This window comes from Oncorhynchus clarkii, chromosome 12, assembly GCF_045791955.1.
Source record: "Oncorhynchus clarkii lewisi isolate Uvic-CL-2024 chromosome 12, UVic_Ocla_1.0, whole genome shotgun sequence".
NCBI classification, from domain to species: domain Eukaryota; kingdom Metazoa; phylum Chordata; class Actinopteri; order Salmoniformes; family Salmonidae; genus Oncorhynchus; species Oncorhynchus clarkii.
In genome coordinates, this window is record NC_092158.1 from 87,513,750 (window position 1) to 87,529,573 (window position 15,824).

The following is a 15,824-nucleotide window of genomic DNA, read 5'->3' on the forward strand; positions in this document are numbered from 1 at the left end:
TTTAGATCATACAGCCTGAGCCAGTGAGAACTCTACAGCCTGAGCCAGTGAGAACTCTACAGCCTGAGCCTGCCTAGTGAGAACTCTACAGCCCGAGCCAGCCTAGTGAGAACTCTACAGCCTGAGCCAGTGAGAACTCTACAGCCTGAGCTAGTGAGAACTCTTCAGCCTGAGCCAGTGAGAACTCTACAGCCTGAGCCAGCCTAGTGAGAACTCTACAGCCTGAGCCTGTGAGAACTCTACAGCCTGAGCCAGTGAGAACTCTACAACCTGAGCCTGCCTAGTGAGAACTCTACAGCCTGAGCCAGTGAGAACTCTACAGCCTGAGCCAGTAAGAACTCTTCAGCCTGAGCCTGCCTAGTGAGAACTCTACAGCCTGAGCCAGTGAGAACTCTACAGCCTGAGCCAGTGAGAACTTTATAGCCTGAGCCAGTGAGAACTCTACGGCCTGAGCCAGTGAGAACTCTACAGCCTGAGCCAGTGAGAACTCTACAGCCTGAGCCAGTGAGAACTCTACAGCCTGAGCCAGTGAGAACTCTACAGCCTGAGCCAGTGAGAACTCTACAGCCTGAGCCAGTGAGAACTCTACAGCCTGAGCCTGCCTAGTGAGAACTCTACAGCCTGAGCCAGCCTAGTGAGAACTCTACAGCCTGAGCCTGCCTAGTTAGAACTCTACAGCCTGAGCCAGTGAGAACTCTACAGCCTGAGCCAGTGAGAACTGTATAGCCTGAGCCAGTGAGACCTCTACAGCCTGAGCCAGTGAGAACTCTACAGCCTGAGCCAGCCTAGTGAGAATTCTACAACCTGAGCCAGTGAGAACTCTACATCCTGAGCCAGTGGGAACTCTACAGCCTGAGCCAGTGAGAACTCTACAACCTGAGCCAGTGAGAACTCTACAGCCTGAGCCAGTGAGAACTCTACAGCCTGAGCCTGTCTAGTGAGAACTCTACAGCCTGAGTCAGTGAGAACTCTACAGCCTGAGTCAGTGAGAACTCTACAGCCTGAGTCAGTGAGAACTCTACAGCCTGAGCCAGTGAGAACTTTATAGCCTGAGCCAGTGAGAACTCTACAGCCTGAGCCAGTGAGAACTCTACAGCCTGAGCCAGTGAGAACTCTACAGCCTGAGCCAGTGAGAACTGTATAGCCTGAGCCAGTGAGACCTCTACAGCCTGAGCCAGTGAGAACTCTACAGCCTGAGCCAGTGAGAACTCTACAGCCTGAGCCAGCCTAGTGAGAATTCTACAACCTGAGCCAGTGAGAACTCTACATCCTGAGCCAGTGGGAACTCTACAGCCTGAGCCAGTGAGAACTCTACAACCTGAGCCAGTGAGAACTCTACAGCCTGAGCCTGCCTAGTGAGAACTCTACAACCTGAGTCAGTGAGAACTCTACAGCCTGAGCCTGCCTAGTGAGAACTCTACAGCCTGAGCCAGCCTAGTGAGAACTCTACAGCCTGAGCCTGCCTAGTGAGAACTCTACAGCCTGAGCCAGTGAGAACTCTACAGCCTGAGCCAGTGAGAACTCTACAGCCTGAGCCAGTGAGAACTCTACAGCCTGAGCCTGTGAGAACTCTACAGCCTGAGCCAGTGAGAACTCTACAGCCTGAGACAGTGAGCAACTCTACAACTCCTGTTTGTCATCTAGATACTCCAGAGTGGTACTGTGGTTGTCAGAGATCCGGTCGGTCTGATGCAGACAGAGGGGTCTTTAACATCTCATGGCACCCTCTCAATAGGTCTCATTCTCCCTGTAAGGGGAGCTCGCTGTCGGAAACACACAGTTCCGATGGTGGTGTCACCCATTCACTCTGAAGGTGATACCTGTGTGTGTGTGTGTGTGTGTGTGTGTGTGTGTGTGTGTGTGTGTGTGTGTGTGTGTGTGTGTGTGTGTGTGTGTGTGTGTGTATACAGCTGTGAGTGGTGACAGCGCTGGTAATAGAGGTGACAGGTTCATGAGAAAGGTAGGGGCCGTGGGAATGATAAGGGTCAATGGAGGAGATGTCAGGTTTATTAGGAGGTTATCATGGTTCACTGGGTCTAATATTTTATTGGGCTCCTGAGTGGTGCAGTGGTCTAAGACCCTGCATCTCAGTTCTAGAGGAGTCACTACAGACCCTGGTTTCATTCCAGACTGTATCACAGTCGTCTAAGACCCTGGTTCCACTCCAGACTGTATCACAGTGGTCTAAGGCCCTGGTTCCATTCCAGACTGTATCACAGTGGTCTAAGACCCTGGTTCCATTCCAGACTGTATCACAGTAGTCTAAGACCCTGGTTCCACTCCAGACTGTATCACAGTAGTCTAAGACCCTGGTTCCACTCCAGACTGCATTACAGTGGTCTAATGCCCTGCATCTCAGTACTAGAGGCGTCACTACAGACACCCTGGTTCTATTCCAGGCTGTATCACAACTGGCCGTGGTCGGGAGTCCCATAGGGCGGCGCACAATTGGCCCAGCGTCGTCCGGGTTAGGGGAGGGTTGGGCCGTGTAGGCTGTCATCGTAAATAAGAATTTGTTCTTAACTGACTTCCCTAGTTAAATAAAGGTAAATGTACTACATGGTGTAGTAACCAGGGTCTGAACGGAGACTGTCATAGACTTCTGTACTACATGGTGTAGTAACCAGGGTCTGAACGGAGACTGTCATAGACTTCTGTACTACACGGTGTAGTAACCAGGGTCTGAGGGGAGACTGTCATAGACTTCTGTACTACACGGTGTAGTAACCAGGGTCTGAGGGGAGACTGTCATAGACTTCTGTACTACACGGTGTAGTAACCAGGGTCTGAACGGAGACTGTCATAGACTTCTGTACTACACGGTGTAGCAACCAGGGTCTGAACGGAGACTGTCATAGACTTCTGTACTACACGGTGTAGTAACCAGGGTCTGAGGGGAGACTGTCATAGACTTCTGTACTACACGGTGTAGCAACCAGGGTCTGAACGGAGACTGTCATAGACTTCTGTACTACACGGTGTAGCAACCAGGGTCTGAACGGAGACTGTCATAGACTTCTGTACTACACGGTGTAGTAACCAGGGTCTGAGGGGAGACTGTCATAGACTTCTGTACTACACGGTGTAGTAACCAGGGTCTGAGGGGAGACTGTCATAGACTTCTGTACTACACGGTGTAGTAACCAGGGTCTGAGGGGAGACTGTCATAGACTTTTGCACTACACGGTGTAGTAACCAGGGTCTGAGGGGAGACTGTCATAGACTTCTGTACTACACGGTGTAGCAACCAGGGTCTGAGGGGAGACTGTCATAGACTTCTGTACTACACAGTGTAGTAACCAGGGTCTGAGGGGAGACTGTCATAGACTTCTGTACTACACGGTGTAGTAACCAGGGTCTGAATGGAGACTGTCATAGACTTCTGTACTACACGGTGTAGTAACCAGGGTCTGAACGGAGACTGTCATAGACTTCTGTACTACACGGTGTAGTAACCAGGGTCTGAGGGGAGACTGTCATAGACTTCTGTACTACACGGTGTAGTAACCAGGGTCTGAACGGAGACTGTCATAGACTTCTGTACTACACGGTGTAGTAACCAGGGTCTGAACGGAGACTGTCATAGACTTCTGTACTCAACGGTGTAGTAACCAGGGTCTGAGGGGAGACTGTCATAGACTTCTGTACTACACGGTGTAGTAACCAGGGTCTGAGGGGAGACTGTCATAGACTTCTGTACTATATGGTGTTTAGAGACACCTGCTGCTTTCAGTCAGTCAACACACAGGGGGTCTGAGGGGAGACTGTCATAGACTTCTGCACTACAGGTTTTTAGAGACTCACAGAGTGATGACAAGAACATAGAAATTCATATAGTAAGTCTACATAATGAGAATGATTCCATAAAACACTTAGTCACAGTTAATCACCGTTAGTCACGATTAGTCACAGTTAGTCACAGTTAATCACCGTTAGTCACAGTTAGTCACCGTTAGTCACAGTTAGTCACAGTTAGTCACAATCAGTCACAGTTAGTCACAGTTAATCACCGTTAGTCACAGTTAGTCACCGTCAATCACAATTAGTCACAGTTAGTCACAGTTAGTCACAGTTAATCACCGTTACTTCCGGCGCCGACAGAGATGGCCGCCTCGCTTCGCGTTCCTAGGAAACTATGCAGTTTTTTGTTTTTTTACGTGTTATTTCTTACATTAGTACCCCAGGTCATCTTAGGTTTCATCACATACAGTCGAGAAGAACTACTGAATATAAGATCAGCGTCAACTCACCATCAGTACGACTAAGAATACGCTTTTCGCGACGCGGATCCTGTGCTCTGCCTTACAAACAGGACAACGGAGTGGATCCCATGCAGCGACCCAAAAAAACGACTCCGAAAAAGAGGGAAACGAGGCGGTCTTCTGGTCAGACTCCGGAGACGGGCACATCGTGCACCATTCCCTAGCATTCTTCTTGCCAATGTCCAGTCTCTTGACAACAAGGTTGATGAAATCTGAGCAAGGGTAGCATTCCAGAGGGACATCAGAGACTGTAACGTTCTTTGCTTCACGGAAACGTGGCTTACTGGAGAGACGCTATCCGAAGCGGTGCAGCCAACAGGTTTCTCCACGCATCGCGCAGACAGGAAAAAACATCTTTCTGGTAAAAAGAGGGGCGGGGGCGTATGCCTTATGACTAACGTGACATGGTGTGATGAAAGAAACATACAGGAACTCAAATCCTTCTGTTCACCTGATTTAGAATTCCTCACAATCAAATGTAGACCGCATTATCTACCAAGAGAATTCTCTTCGATTATAATCACAGCCGTATATATCCCCCCCCAAGCAGACACATCGATGGCTCTGAATGAACTTTATTTGACTCTTTGCAAACTGGAAACCATTTATCCGGAGGCTGCATTCATTGTAGCTGGGGATTTTAACAAGGCTAATCTGAAAACAAGACTCCCCAAATTTTATCAGCATATCGATTGCGCAACCAGGGGTGGAAAGACCTTGGATCATTGTTACTCTAACTTCCGCGACGCATATAAGGCCCTGCCCCGCCCCCCTTTCGGAAAAGCTGACCACGACTCCATTTTGTTGATCCCTGCCTACAGACAGAAACTAAAACAAGAGGCTCCCACGCTGAGGTCTGTCCAACGCTGGTCCGACCAAGCTGACTCCACACTCCAAGACTGCTTCCATCACGTGGACTGGGACATGTTTCGTATTGCGTCAGACAACAACATTGACGAATACGCTGATTCGGTGTGCGAGTTCATTAGAACGTGCGTTGAAGATGTCGTTCCCATAGCAACGATTAAAACATTCCCTAACCAGAAACCGTGGATTGATGGCAGCATTCGTGTGAAACTGAAAGCGCGAACCACTGCTTTTAATCAGGGCAAGGTGTCTGGTAACATGACCGAATACAAACAGTGCAGCTATTCCCTCCGCAAGGCTATCAAACAAGCTAAGCGTCAGTACAGAGACAAAGTAGAATCTCAATTCAACGGCTCAGACACAAGAGGCATGTGGCAGGGTCTACAGTCAATCACGGACTACAGGAAGAAATCCAGCCCAGTCACGGACCAGGATGTCCTGCTCCCAGGCAGACTAAATAACTTTTTTGCCCGCTTTGAGGACAATACAGTGCCACTGACACGGCCTGCAACGAAAACTTGCGGTCTCTCCTTCACTGCAGCCGAGGTGAGTAAGACATTTAAACGTGTTAACCCTCGCAAGGCTGCAGGCCCAGACGGATTCCCCAGCCGCGCCCTCAGAGCATGCGCAGACCAGCTGGCCGGTGTGTTTACGGACATATTCAATCAATCCCTATACCAGTCTGCTGTTCCCACATGCTTCAAGAGGGCCACCATTGTTCCTGTTCCCAAGAAAGCTAAGGTAACTGAGCTAAACGACTACCGTCATCATGAAGTGCTTTGAGAGACTAGTCAAGGACCATATCACCTCCACCCTACCTGACACCCTAGACCCACTCCAATTTGCTTACCGCCCAAATAGGTCCACAGACGATGCAATCTCAACCACACTGCACACTGCCCTAACCCATCTGGACAAGAGGAATACCTATGTGAGAATGCTGTTCATTGACTACAGCTCGGCATTCAACACCATAGTACCCTCCAAGCTCGTCATCAAGCTCGAGACCCTGGGTCTCGACCCCGCCCTGTGCAACTGGGTACTGGACTTCCTGACGGGCCGCCCCCAGGTGGTGAGGGTAGGCAACAACATCTCCTCCCCGCTGATCCTCAACACTGGGGCCCCACAAGGGTGCGTTCTGAGCCCTCTCCTGTACTCCCTGTTCACCCACGACTGCGTGGCCACGCACGCCTCCAACTCAATCATCAAGTTTGCGGACGACACAACAGTGGTAGGCTTGATTACCAACAACGACGAGACGGCCTACAGGGAGGAGGTGAGGGCCCTCGGAGTGTGGTGTCAGGAAAATAACCTCACACTCAACGTCAACAAAACTAAGGAGATGATTGTGGACTTCAGGAAACAGCAGAGGGAACACCCCCCTATCCACATCGATGGAACAGTAGTGGAGAGGGTAGCAAGTTTTAAGTTCCTCGGCATACACATCACAGACAAACTGAATTGGTCCACTCACACAGACAGCATTGTGAAGAAGGCGCAGCAGCGCCTCTTCAACCTCAGGAGGCTGAAGAAATTCGGCTTGTCACCAAAAGCACTCACAAACTTCTACAGATGCACAATCGAGAGCATCCTGGCGGGCTGTATCACCGCCTGGTACGGCAACTGCTCCGCCCTCAACCGTAAGGCTCTCCAGAGGGTAGTGAGGTCTGCACAACGCATCACCGGGGGCAAACTACCTGCCCTCCAGGACACCTACACCACCCGATGTCACAGGAAGGCCATAAAGATCATCAAGGACATCAACCACCCGAGCCACTGCCTGTTCACCCCGCTATCATCCAGAAGGCGAGGTCAGTACAGGTGCATCAAAGCTGGGACCGAGAGACTGAAAAACAGCTTCTATCTCAAGGCTATCAGACTGTTAAACAGCCACCACTAACATTGAGTGGCTGCTGCCAACACACTGACACTGACTCAACTCCAGTCACTTTAATAATGGGAATTGATGGGAAATGATGTAAATATATCACTAGCCACTTTAAACAATGCTACCTTATATAATGTTACTTACCCTACATTATTCATCTCATAGGCATACGTATATACTGTACTCTATATCATCGACTGTATCCTTATGTAATACATGTATCACTAGCCACTTTAACTATGCCACTTTGTTTACATACTCATCTCATATGTATATACTGTACTCGATACAATCTACTGTATCTGCCTATGCTGCTCTGTACCATCACTCATTCATATATCCTTATGTACATATTCTTTATCCCCTCACACTGTGTACAAGACAGTAGTTTTGGAATTGTTAGTTAGATTACTTGTTGGTTATTACTGCATTGTCGGAACTAGAAGCACAAGCATTTCGCTACACTCGCATTAACATCTGCTAACCATGTGTATGTGACAAATAAAATTTGATTTGATTTGATTTGATTTGATTTAGTCACAGTTAGTCACCGTTAGTCACAATTAGTCACAGTTAGTCACAATCAGTCACAGTTAGTCACAGTTAATCACTGTTAATCACCGTTAGTCACAGTTAGTCACCGTTAATCACTATTAGTCACAGTTAATCACCGTTAGTCACTGTTAATCACAATCAGTCACAGTTAGTCACAGTTAATCACTGTTAATCACCGTTAGTCACAGTTAATCACAATCAGTCACTGTTAATCACTGTTAATCACCGTTAGTCACAGTTAATCACTGTTAGTCACAGTTAGTCACAGTTAATCACTGTTAGTCACAGTTAGTCACAATTAGTCACAATTAGTCACAGTTAGTCACAGTTAGTCACCGTAAGTCGTCGTTTATCGCGGTTAATCACCACTAGTCACGGTTAGTCACCGTTAGTCACAGTTAATCAATTCAAACCAGAACACCAGTAACGGGGCCCATTTCTTCTGTCATATTGTCTCTCAGCAGTCTAGACATATTATCTAGTGGAGAACAGAACAGAGTTGCACAATCAGGGTGATTTCAACATCTTCTTGCATTCACTTTCTTACATTCAGCTGTTCTCTCTGATCAGTTGTGAGTGTGAGCCCTGTTTTGTTCGGCTGTTCTCTCTGATCAATTGTGAGTGTGAGACCTGTTGTGTTCGGCTATTCTCTCTGATCAGTTGTGAGTGTGAGACCTGTTTTGCTCGGCTGTTCTCTCTGATCAGTTGTGAGTGTGAGACCTGTTGTGTAAGGCTGTTCTCTCTGATCAGTTGTGAGTGTGAGACCTGTTGTGTTCTGCTGTTCTCTCTGATCAGTTGTGAGTGTGAGGCCTGTTTTGCTCGGCTGTTCTCCCTGATCAGTTGTGAGTGTGAGACCTGTTGTGTTCGGCTGTTCTCCCTGATCAGGTGTGAGTGTGAGACCTGTTGTGTTCGGCTGTTCTCCCTGATCAGTTGTGAGTGTGAGACCTGTTGTGTTCAGCTGTTCTCCCTGATCAGTTGTGAGTGTGAGACCTGTTGTGTTCGGCTGTTCTCTCTGATCAGTTGTGAGTGTGAGACCTGTTGTGTTCGGCTGTTCTCTCTGATCAGTTGTGAGTGTGATTCCCGTTGTGTTCGGCTGTTCTCTCTGATCAGTTGTGAGTGTGAGACCTGTTGTGTAAGGCTGTTCTCTCTGATCAGTTGTGAGTGTGAGACCTGTTGTGTTCGGCTGTTCTCTCTGATCAGTTGTGAGTGTGAGACCTGTTGTGTAAGGCTGTTCTCTCTGATCAGTTGTGAGTGTGAGACCTGTTGTGTTCGGCTGTTCTCTCTGATCAGTTGTGAGTGTGAGACCTGTTGTGTTCGGCTGTTCTCTCTGATCAGTTGTGAGTGTGAGACCTGTTGTGTAAGGCTGTTCTCTCTGATCAGTTGTGAGTGTGAGACCTGTTGTGTTCTGCTGTTCTCTCTGATCAGTTGTGAGTGTGAGACCTGTTGTGTTCTGCTGTTCTCTCTGATCAGTTGTGAGTGTGAGACCTGTTGTGTTCGGCTGTTCTCTCTGATCAGTTGTGAGTGTGAGACCTGTTGTGTTCGGCTGTTCTCTCTGATCAGTTGTGAGTGTGAGACCTGTTGTGTTCGGCTGTTCTCTCTGATCAGTTGTGAGTGTGAGACCTGTTGTGTTCGGCTGTTCTCTCTGATCAGTTGTGAGTGTGAGACCTGTTGTGTTCGGCTGTTCTCTCTGATCAGTTGTGAGTGTGAGACCTGTTGTGTTCGGCTGTTCTCTCTGATCAGTTGTGAGTGTGATTCCCGTTGTGTTCGGCTGTTCTCTCTGATCAGTTGTGAGTGTGAGACCTGTTGTGTTCAGCTGTTCTCCCTGATCAGTTGTGAGTGTGAGACCTGTTGTGTTCGGCTGTTCTCTCTGATCAGTTGTGAGTGTGAGACCTGTTGTGTTCGGCTGTTCTCTCTGATCAGTTGTGAGTGTGAGACCTGTTGTGTTCGGCTGTTCTCCCTGATCAGTTGTGAGTGTGAGACCTGTTGTGTTCGGCTGTTCTCTCTGATCAGTTGTGAGTGTGAGACCTGTTGTGTTCGGCTGTTCTCTCTGATCAGTTGTGAGTGTGAGACCTGTTGTGTTCGGCTGTTCTCTCTGATCAGTTGTGAGTGTGATTCCCGTTGTGTTCGGCTGTTCTCTCTGATCAGTTGTGAGTGTGAGACCTGTTGTGTTCAGCTGTTCTCCCTGATCAGTTGTGAGTGTGAGACCTGTTGTGTTCGGCTGTTCTCTCTGATCAGTTGTGAGTGTGAGACCTGTTGTGTTCGGCTGTTCTCTCTGATCAGTTGTGAGTGTGAGACCTGTTGTGTTCGGCTGTTCTCCCTGATCAGTTGTGAGTGTGAGACCTGTTGTGTTCGGCTGTTCTCTCTGATCAGTTGTGAGTGTGAGACCTGTTGTGTTCGGCTGTTCTCTCTGATCAGTTGTGAGTGTGATACCTGTTGTGTTCGGCTGTTCTCTCTGATCAGTTGTGAGTGTGAGACCTGTTGTGTTCGGCTGTTCTCTCTGATCAGTTGTGACTGTGAGACCTGTTGTGTTCGGCTGTTCTCTCTGATCAGTTGTGACTGTGAGACCTGTTGTGTTCGGCTGTTCTCTCTGATCAGTTGTGAGTGTGAGACCTGTTGTGTTCGGCTGTTCTCTCTGATCAGTTGTGAGTGTGAGCCCTGTTGTGTTCGGCTGTTCTCTCTGATCAGTTGTGAGTGTGAGCCCTGTTGTGTTCGGCTGTTCTCCCTGATCAGTTGTGAGTGTGAGACCTGTTGTGTTCGGCTGTTCTCTCTGATCAGTTGTGAGTGTGAGACCTGTTGTGTTCGGCTCTTCTCTCTGATCAGTTGTGAGTGTGAGACCTGTTGTGTTCGGCTGTTCTCTCTGATCAGTTGTGAGTGTGAGACCTGTTGTGTTCGGCTGTTCTCTCTGATCAGTTGTGAGTGTGAGACCTGTTGTGTTCGGCTGTTCTCTCTGATCAGTTGTGAGTGTGAGACCTGTTGTGTTCGGCTGTTCTCTCTGATCAGTTGTGAGTGTGAGACCTGTTGTGTTCGGCTGTTCTCTCTGATCAGTTGTGAGTGTGAGACCTGTTGTGTTCGGCTGTTCTCCCTGATCAGTTGTGAGTGTGAGACCTGTTGTGTTCGGCTGTTCTCTCTGATCAGTTGTGAGTGTGAGACCTGTTTTGTTCGGCTGTTCTCTCTGATCAGTTGTGAGTGTGAGACCTGTTTTGTTCGGCTGTTCTCTCTGATCAGTTGTGAGTGTGAGACCTGTTGTGTTCGGCTGTTCTCTCTGATCAGTTGTGAGTGTGAGACCTGTTGTGTTCAGCTGTTCTCTCTGATCAGTTGTGAGTGTGAGACCTGTTGTGTTCGGCTGTTCTCTCTGATCAGTTGTGAGTGTGAGACCTGTTGTGTTCTGCTGTTCTCTCTGATCAGTTGTGAGTGTGAGACCTGTTGTGTTCGGCTGTTCTCTCTGATCAGTTGTGAGTGTGAGACCTGTTGTGTTCTGCTGTTCTCTCTGATCAGTTGTGAGTGTGAGACCTGTTGTGTTCGGCTGTTCTCTCTGATCAGTTGTGAGTGTGAGACCTGTTTTGTTCGGCTGTTCTCTCTGATCAGTTGTGAGTGTGAGACCTGTTGTGTTCGGCTGTTCTCTCTGATCAGTTGTGAGTGTGAGACCTGTTGTGTTCGGCTGTTCTCTCTGATCAGTTGTGAGTGTGAGACCTGTTGTGTTCAGCTGTTCTCTCTGATCAGTTGTGAGTGTGAGACCTGTTGTGTTCGGCTGTTCTCTCTGATCAGTTGTGAGTGTGAGACCTGTTGTGTTCGGCTGTTCTCTCTGATCAGTTGTGAGTGTGAGACCTGTTGTGTTCGGCTGTTCTCTCTGATCAGTTGTGAGTGTGAGACCTGTTGTGTTCGGCTGTTCTCTCTGATCAGTTGTGAGTGTGAGACCTGTTGTGTTCGGCTGTTCTCTCTGATCAGTTGTGAGTGTGAGACCTGTTGTGTTCGGCTGTTCTCTCTGATCAGTTGTGAGTGTGAGACCTGTTGTGTTCGGCTGTTCTCTCTGATCAGTTGTGAGTGTGAGACCTGTTGTGTTCGGCTGTTCTCTCTGATCAGTTGTGAGTGTGAGACCTGTTGTGTTCGGCTGTTCTCTCTGATCAGTTGTGAGTGTGAGACCTGTTGTGTTCGGCTGTTCTCTCTGATCAGTTGTGAGTGTGAGACCTGTTGTGTTCGGCTGTTCTCTCTGATCAGTTGTGAGTGTGAGACCTGTTGTGTTCGGCTGTTCTCTCTGATCAGTTGTGAGTGTGAGACCTGTTGTGTTCGGCTGTTCTCTCTGATCAGTTGTGAGTGTGAGACCTGTTGTGTTCGGCTGTTCTCTCTGATCAGTTGTGAGTGTGAGACCTGTTGTGTTCGGCTGTTCTCTCTGATCAGTTGTGAGTGTGAGACCTGTTGTGTTCGGCTGTTCTCTCTGATCAGTTGTGAGTGTGAGACCTGTTGTGTTCGGCTGTTCTCTCTGATCAGTTGTGAGTGTGAGACCTGTTGTGTTCGGCTGTTCTCTCTGATCAGTTGTGAGTGTGAGACCTGTTGTGTTCGGCTGTTCTCTCTGATCAGTTGTGAGTGTGAGACCTGTTGTGTTCGGCTGTTCTCTCTGATCAGTTGTGAGTGTGAGACCTGTTGTGTTCGGCTGTTCTCTCTGATCAGTTGTGAGTGTGAGACCTGTTGTGTTCGGCTGTTCTCTCTGATCAGTTGTGAGTGTGAGACCTGTTGTGTTCGGCTGTTCTCTCTGATCAGTTGTGAGTGTGAGACCTGTTGTGTTCGGCTGTTCTCTCTGATCAGTTGTGAGTGTGAGACCTGTTGTGTTCTGCTGTTCTCTCTGATCAGTTGTGAGTGTGAGACCTGTTGTGTTCGGCTGTTCTCTCTGATCAGTTGTGAGTGTGAGACCTGTTTTGTTCGGCTGTTCTCTCTGATCAGTTGTGAGTGTGAGACCTGTTGTGTTCGGCTGTTCTCTCTGATCAGTTGTGAGTGTGAGACCTGTTGTGTTCGGCTGTTCTCTCTGATCAGTTGTGAGTGTGAGACCTGTTGTGTTCAGCTGTTCTCTCTGATCAGTTGTGAGTGTGAGACCTGTTGTGTTCGGCTGTTCTCTCTGATCAGTTGTGAGTGTGAGACCTGTTGTGTTCGGCTGTTCTCTCTGATCAGTTGTGAGTGTGAGACCTGTTGTGTTCGGCTGTTCTCTCTGATCAGTTGTGAGTGTGAGACCTGTTGTGTTCGGCTGTTCTCTCTGATCAGTTGTGAGTGTGAGACCTGTTGTGTTCGGCTGTTCTCTCTGATCAGTTGTGAGTGTGAGACCTGTTGTGTTCGGCTGTTCTCTCTGATCAGTTGTGAGTGTGAGACCTGTTGTGTTCGGCTGTTCTCTCTGATCAGTTGTGAGTGTGAGACCTGTTGTGTTCGGCTGTTCTCTCTGATCAGTTGTGAGTGTGAGACCTGTTGTGTTCGGCTGTTCTCTCTGATCAGTTGTGAGTGTGAGACCTGTTGTGTTCGGCTGTTCTCTCTGATCAGTTGTGAGTGTGAGACCTGTTGTGTTCGGCTGTTCTCTCTGATCAGTTGTGAGTGTGAGACCTGTTGTGTTCGGCTGTTCTCCCTGATCAGTTGTGAGTGTGAGCCCTGTTGTGTTCGGCTGTTCTCTCTGATCAGTTGTGAGTGTGAGACCTGTTGTGTTCGGCTGTTCTCTCTGATCAGTTGTGAGTGTGAGACCTGTTGTGTTCGGCTGTTCTCTCTGATCAGTTGTGAGTGTGAGACCTGTTGTGTTCGGCTGTTCTCCCTGATCAGTTGTGAGTGTGAGACCTGTTGTGTTCGGCTGTTCTCTCTGATCAGTTGTGAGTGTGAGACCTGTTGTGTTCGGCTGTTCTCTCTGATCAGTTGTGAGTGTGACCTGTTGTGTTCGGCTGTTCTCTCTGATCAGTTGTGAGTGTGAGACCTGTTGTGTTCGGCTGTTCTCTCTTCCCGTTGTGTTCGGCTGTTCTCTCTGATCAGTTGTGAGTGTGAGACCTGTTGTGTTCGGCTGTTCTCTCTGATCAGTTGTGAGTGTGAGACCTGTTGTGTTCGGCTGTTCTCTCTGATCAGTTGTGAGTGTGAGACCTGTTGTGTTCGGCTGTTCTCTCTGATCAGTTGTGAGTGTGAGACCTGTTGTGTTCTGCTGTTCTCTCTGATCAGTTGTGAGTGTGAGACCTGTTGTGTTCGGCTGTTCTCTCTGATCAGTTGTGAGTGTGAGACCTGTTGTGTTCGGCTGTTCTCTCTGATCAGTTGTGAGTGTGAGACCTGTTGATCAGTTGTGAGTGTGAGACCTGTTCGGCTGTTCTCTCTGATCAGTTGTGAGTGTGAGACCTGTTGTGTAAGGCTGTTCTCTCTGATCAGTTGTGAGTGTGAGACCTGTTGTGTTCGGCTGTTCTCTCTGATCAGTTGTGAGTGTGAGACCTGTTGTGTTCGGCTGTTCTCTCTGATCAGTTGTGAGTGTGAGACCTGTTGTGTTCGGCTGTTCTCTCTGATCAGTTGTGAGTGTGAGACCTGTTGTGTTCGGCTGTTCTCTCTGATCAGTTGTGAGTGTGAGACCTGTTGTGTTCGGCTGTTCTCTCTGATCAGTTGTGAGTGTGAGACCTGTTGTGTTCGGCTGTTCTCTCTGATCAGTTGTGAGTGTGAGACCTGTTGTGTTCGGCTGTTCTCTCTGATCAGTTGTGAGTGTGAGACCTGTTGTGTTCGGCTGTTCTCCCTGATCAGTTGTGAGTGTGAGACCTGTTGTGTTCGGCTGTTCTCTCTGATCAGTTGTGAGTGTGAGACCTGTTGTGTTCGGCTGTTCTCTCTGATCAGTTGTGAGTGTGATTCCCGTTGTGTTCGGCTGTTCTCTCTGATCAGTTGTGAGTGTGAGACCTGTTGTGTTCGGCTGTTCTCTCTGATCAGTTGTGAGTGTGAGACCTGTTGTGTTCGGCTGTTCTCTCTGATCAGTTGTGAGTGTGAGACCTGTTGTGTTCTGCTGTTCTCTCTGATCAGTTGTGAGTGTGAGACCTGTTGTGTTCTGCTGTTCTCTCTGATCAGTTGTGAGTGTGAGACCTGTTGTGTTCGGCTGTTCTCTCTGATCAGTTGTGAGTGTGAGACCTGTTGTGTTCGGCTGTTCTCTCTGATCAGTTGTGAGTGTGAGACCTGTTGTGTTCGGCTGTTCTCTCTGATCAGTTGTGAGTGTGAGACCTGTTGTGTAAGGCTGTTCTCTCTGATCAGTTGTGAGTGTGAGACCTGTTGTGTTCGGCTGTTCTCTCTGATCAGTTGTGAGTGTGAGACCTGTTGTGTTCGGCTGTTCTCTCTGATCAGTTGTGAGTGTGAGACCTGTTGTGTTCGGCTGTTCTCTCTGATCAGTTGTGAGTGTGAGACCTGTTGTGTTCGGCTGTTCTCTCTGATCAGTTGTGAGTGTGAGACCTGTTGTGTTCGGCTGTTCTCTCTGATCAGTTGTGAGTGTGAGACCTGTTGTGTTCGGCTGTTCTCTCTGATCAGTTGTGAGTGTGAGACCTGTTGTGTTCGGCTGTTCTCTCTGATCAGTTGTGAGTGTGAGACCTGTTGTGTTCGGCTGTTCTCCCTGATCAGTTGTGAGTGTGAGACCTGTTGTGTTCGGCTGTTCTCTCTGATCAGTTGTGAGTGTGAGACCTGTTGTGTTCGGCTGTTCTCTCTGATCAGTTGTGAGTGTGAGACCTGTTGTGTTCGGCTGTTCTCTCTGATCAGTTGTGAGTGTGAGACCTGTTGTGTTCGGCTGTTCTCTCTGATCAGTTGTGAGTGTGAGACCTGTTGTGTTCGGCTGTTCTCCCTGATCAGTTGTGAGTGTGAGACCTGTTGTGTTCTGCTGTTCTCTCTGATCAGTTGTGAGTGTGAGACCTGTTGTGTTTGGCTGTTCTCTGTGATCAGTTGTGAGTGTGATAGCCTCTCCATTCATAATCACACTTTGCTTTTGTTTTCATCGAGTTGCGTTTCCCTGATGTCCCTCAACTTCCCCTTCCTCTATTGACCATCTGCTCTAACTGTGTTTAAAAGTGTTAAGAAGTGATGAAATCAACATAGTTGTCTTTTTTTTCATCAAGGCCAGAGTTCAGCCACAGTCTGAACAAAGTATCAAATTAGAATGTAGTACTTGATTTAATGAACTTAGTGCCTGATTCAATTTTCTCTCTTCATGAAAATGTGATTCCTTCTCCAGCTAATTCAACACCATCAAACCAGCAAAGAGAAATTGATGCTGGCAGCCATATTGTAAG

The 15,824-nt window shown here is 48.4% G+C and overlaps 1 protein-coding gene across 1 annotated transcript in view; it reads right to left on the bottom strand.

Annotated features, from left to right (window-relative positions):
- The window catches only part of LOC139422342 (meteorin-like protein), a 76,403-nt gene that overhangs the window by 59,710 nt on the left and 869 nt on the right, over positions 1 to 15,824 (bottom strand). The window lies entirely within an intron of this gene.